This window comes from Macrotis lagotis, chromosome X (genome assembly GCF_037893015.1).
Source record: "Macrotis lagotis isolate mMagLag1 chromosome X, bilby.v1.9.chrom.fasta, whole genome shotgun sequence".
Classification (NCBI taxonomy): domain Eukaryota; kingdom Metazoa; phylum Chordata; class Mammalia; order Peramelemorphia; family Peramelidae; genus Macrotis; species Macrotis lagotis.
The window spans coordinates 314838618-314844006 of record NC_133666.1 but is presented as its reverse complement, the minus strand read 5'-3'; the positions used below and the strand labels follow the sequence as shown (position 1 = coordinate 314844006).

Here is a 5389-nt window from a genome sequence, read left to right as displayed (position 1 = left end):
AGAGTCTACTTCAGGGACGTCATCAGGGTCTGTGGCAATAATAAGAAGCCTTTAAAGCTGATCATAGGCTTAGGGGTTTGGGTCTGCCTTAATGCACATATCAGCCCGTGACCTGTTGCTAAAAGTAACAGCAAGCAAATCCTGCACATCCCTTTGTGGTGCTGGTATGGACTGCTGCTGAGGAAGTAGCTTCATTGCCTGCAGCACTGCCTTGGAGACTCCACTTCTAGGTAACTCCTCAGAGTTGAATACTTATTTATTTTCTCACTTTTTCTGGTTCCTTAATGCTGAATATTTGTTTGTTTTCTCACTTTTGCTTTACACCTCTGTGCTCCAACTTCCTTAAAATCAGTCCCTGGTAACAATCAGTCTGTTACTTTCTTCCAAGTGCTCTCCTCTGTGATTTCACCTGGATGTTGATTGTATCTGCTGACCCTTATCCTGAACTCCACTCAGATAGCTCCACCTTCTTGCCTCTGTTCAGGCTGCATCACATTGAGTCCCTTACACCAGGGAAGCAGACAGAGTCTTACCTAAGACAACTGAAGGAATTGAGGTCCTTTCAGGGATGTCCAATAACAACTCAAAAGCTCTGGAAGCACAACAAAACCAGGTCATAGGCTGGGGGAATGAGTAAACAGAAAAAAAAAGGAATCTGTTGTCCATAGACAATTGCTTTGGTCCCATGGAGGATCAAAAAACCCACTCAGAAGATGGCAAAGTTCAAGCTTCTGCCTCTAAAGACTCCAAGAAAAGTAGGACTTGGGCTTAGGTTATGGCAGAGTTCTAAAAAGGTTTTGAAAAATCAAATAAAGGAGTTAGACAAAAACTTGGGAATATAAATGAGAGCAATGCAAGAAAAAACATGAAAACAAAGTCAGTAGCTTAGTCAAGAAGATAAATAAAAGAAAACAACATGTCAAATACCAGTTTGGGTCATACAGAAAAAAAAAAAACTGGCCAGAAAAATAATGAGGAGAAAAATATATTAAAAAAGCAGAATTGGCTAGATAGAAAAGGAGATAAGAAAGCTCTCTGAAGAAAACAATTCCTCCAAATTTAGAATGTAATTACAGAAAGCTAATGATTTGCAAGGAATCAATAAACAATAACAATCTCAAAAGGATTAAAAACTAAAAGAAAATGTGAAATATCTCAGTGGAAAAACAACTGATCTGGAAAAAAGATCCAGGAGATACAATTTAAATATTACTTGGCTACAGGAAATTCATGATCAGGAAAAGAACCTTGACTTCATTTTGAAAGAATGTCTACAGGAAAATTGCCCTGGTACTCTAGAAGCAGTGGGTAAAATAGAAGTTGAAAGAATCCACTGATCTCATCCTGAAAGTGATGCAAATAATAATAATAATGATAATATTAATAATAATAATAATAATAACAACAACCCTGGGTAATATTATGGCCAAATTCCAGAACTCTCAAGTCAAAGAGAAAATATTCCAAGCAAGCAGAAAGAAAAAATTCAAATTCCATGGAGCTCTAAACAGGATTACACAGTACTTAGCAGCATTCACATTATAGGTTCCTAGGTCTTGGATTATAATATTCCATAAGGCAAAGGAGCATAGACTGCAACTGAAAATGTACTACCCAGGAAAACTGAACATTTTCTTACAGGGAAAAAAGATGTATATTAAAAGAAATAGAGGAATTTCAGTTGTCCCTCTTGAAATGCCTACAGCTAAATAGGAAGTTTGATCTTCAAGTACAGCACTCAGATGAAGCATAAAGAGGGTGGACAAGAAGGGTAAATAATGGTGCGTATTCCTGCATGGAAAGAAAATACTCATAATACTCATATGAACCTTCTCATTTCATGGAGCACCTAGACAGAGTATGTTCAGACAAAGCACAGAAGGGAGCTGAATTTGAAAGTATTATAAATATGGAATCAATGGGGGAGTAGAGTCAAGTTGGTGACAGGAGAAGAGCTTCTCTTAGGTGCTCTGTCTCTATAATATTTCAAAACTCATAAAATAAGGACTCTAAATTTTCGAGATACAGTACCCACAGAGGGATCCAGAGAGGCAATTCCCCAAACCAAGGTAACCTTGGAAAAGAGTGGAAAGGTTCCACTCCATGAAATTAGAGGGGCAGCCTGCCAGAGTGAAGGAACTTCAGCCTCCTGGAGGCAGCCCCAGGGCACCTGGGAGCCAAGGATTATGACTGTGGCAGTTTCCTGACCTACACTTCAGGGAGCACAAGGTAAACTAGGAGGATCAGCAGGGGAGGGGGCACCGTGCCAGAGCAAACACATGAAACCCAGCACTCAGGGTACTCAGCAAGCAGTGTGGCTGTGGCAACCCAGGTCCAGGAAATGGAAGCAGGCAGAGTAAGCAAGCAAGAGCCCCCAGGCAACTGAGTCTTGAGTGCTCAGCCTAGCTAGGGGAGTGCAGAGAGAATTCTGTCTGACATCTGTACCTGGAACAGGATTCTGGGGCTCTGATCACACTCAGATCCTGATCACAGTCTAGGAAACGGATAGAACAGCAGGGCCCCACTACCTCAGCCTTATGGCAGATACGTGTGCTTGTGGTCATTCACAGAACAGAAGGGAAGACAGCTTCATACACTAAAATGTGTGAAGTGGGGAGTGTCCCAAATAATACTCAAAAGCTCAGGAAGCAACCCAAGACCAGGCACAGACTGGGGAAATGAGTAAATCAAGAAAAAAGAGGAATACCATTGAGAAATACATTGTCTATGATCCCAAGAAGGATCAAAATACTCAATCTGGAGACAAGAAAGTACAAGCTCCTGCATCTAAAGACTCCAAGAAAAATGGAATTTGGGCTCAGTGAATGACAGAGCTGAAAAAAGAGTTTGAAAATAAAGTGAGAGAGATAGAAGAAAAATTGGGAAAAGAAATGAGAGATGCAGGAAAAACATGAAAAAAAGTCAGCAACTTAGTCAAGGAGATCCAAAAAAAAATGCTGAAGAAAATAACATGTTAAAAACTAGCATAAGTCAAATGGATAAAACAGTTCAAAAAGTTATTGGGGAGAAGAATGATTTAAAAAGCAGAATTGGCCAGATGGAAAAAGATATAAGAAAGCTCTCTGAGGAAAAAAAAATCCTTTAGATATAGAATGGAACTGAAGGGAGCTCCTGACTTTACAAGAAGTCAAGATACAATACTTCAATATCAAAAGAATGAAAAGTTATTTAAAAAACGTGAAACATCTCATTGTAAAACAACTGATCTGGAAAATGGATTCAGAAAAGGTAATTTTAAAATTATTGGGATACCTGAAAGGCAAGATCAGGAAAAGAACCTTGATATCATTTTTAAAAAATTCCTAAGGAAAATTGCCCAGATATCCTAGAAGCAGAGGACAAAATAGAAATTGAGAAAATCAGCCAATCTCACCTTGAAAGAGATCCAAAAAAACAACCCCCAGGAATATTATAGACAAATTCCAGAACTCCCAAGTCAAAGAGAAAATATTATACACAGCCAGAAGGACACAATTCAAATATCGTGGTGCTGTGGTCAGGATCACAGAGGACTTAGCAGCAACTACATTGAGGGCTCCTGGGACTTGGAAAATAATATTCCAGAATGCAAAAGAGCTAGGAATGCAAGCAAGAATCAACTACCCAGCAAAACTGAACATCCTCTTTGGGGGAAAAAGTTGGACTTTCAACAAACCAGGGAAATTTCAAATGTTCATGTTAAAATAGCCAGAGCTGAAAAGAAAGTTTGATCTTCAAATACAGGACTCAGGTGAAGCATAGAGAGTGGAGGAGAAGGGTGAAATATGAGAAACTTAAAAATGAAGAACTACATGAATTCCTGCATAGAAAAATGATACTGATAATGCTCATAATGGATCAAGGGAATTACAAACTGCAATAGCAACTTTGGGAAATATATGGAGGTAACATCTCTGCTGAACTTATGATAAAGAATGTGATACAATCCAGAGACAGAGATGATGGTATCTAAGAAAAGAGTGAAGCACTTTTTTTTCTCTTTCTTTTGCTTTATTTCTTGTGAGTTTTTTTTTTATTTTTGTGGAGGAATGGGGAAATTATGTTTACTCTTACAAGAAGTCTTTTTTAACATTGTGAAAATAAATAAAAATGTAAATAAGAAAACAATTTGAAACAATTAGCAAGTTTGGCAAAGTTGCATGATATAAAATGAACATAAATCATCTTTATTTATTTATATTACCAACAAAACCCAATGTCAAGAGATCAAAAAAAGGAAATTCTTTTAAAATAAGTGTAGGCATCATAAATTACTTGGTAATCTGCCTGCTAAGGCAAACACAGAAACTACATGACCATAACAATAAAAAAAAAAAAAAAAACTTTCCACCCAAAGTCAGACCAAAACAATTTGGAAAAATGTCAATTGTTCATTGTTAGGTCAAGCTAATAGAATAAAAACGACAATTTACCCAAATTAAATTACTTATTCAGTGCCATACCAATCCAATTACCAGGAACTATTTTACAAAGCTGAAAAATTAGTACCAAAATTCATTTGGAACAATATGTTTCAAGAAAATCAAGGGAATTATTGAAAAAAAAGCTACATTGGCCCCTCCTCTCCCCCACCCCAGCCCCTCTCCTCTTTCTCCCCTTTCATTCCCCCTCCCCTCGCCCGTCGCCCTTTCCCCACCCAGACGATGCCGATGCCGCGGAGATGGCCAAGGAGGCCACGTCGAGGCAGACATCACTGGGCTGTGCCAGGGACATGTTCTCCAAAATAGCCACCTACCTGACGGGCAAGCTGATGGCCACCAAAGAAGACTATAAACTGATGGAAAACATGAACAAACTGACTAGCCTGAAGTCCCTGGAAATGAAAGATATCGCTGTCAACATAAGCAGGAACCTCAAGGACCTAAAGCTGTGCTTCAGCCTTATCTGGATCAGATCACTTTAATTGAGGAGCAAGTAGCAGCTCTTGAGCAAGCAGCCTACAAGTTGGATGCATATTCAAAGAAACTGGAAGCAAAATACAAGAAGCTGGAGAAGCGATGAAAGAGTTCTTGAGCAGACTTGAAATGCAAGAAGGTTTTTTTAAAAGTTGATATCCGGGCCGACCTTGTCAGACTTGTGTATTTCAATGACATGGAAGGAGCGGAACTAGCCACCGACAAGCCCGGGCCCGCACTGCACCCCCCCCCCCGACTCCCCCCACCCTTGGACCTCTTGTGTGCCCTGGACCAAGCTCAGAAATCAGGATCACCCCCGAGAGCACAGCAGAGGCCTCGGCTCCTGGCTCTGCCCTCCTCCCCCACCCCCACCCCCACCCCAGTTGTTGAACTGAAATAATAAAGGCCTGAGAGGAAGGAAAAAAAAAAACTACATTGGATCAGATTTAAAAGCATATTATCAACTGACATTC

General features: G+C 39.7%; 1 pseudogene; it reads left to right on the top strand.

Moving 5' to 3' along the window:
- The first annotated feature begins 4717 nt into the window (after positions 1–4717).
- LOC141498167 (biogenesis of lysosome-related organelles complex 1 subunit 2-like) lies at positions 4718–5034 on the top strand (annotated as a pseudogene).
- The last annotated feature ends 355 nt before the right edge of the window (positions 5035–5389 follow it).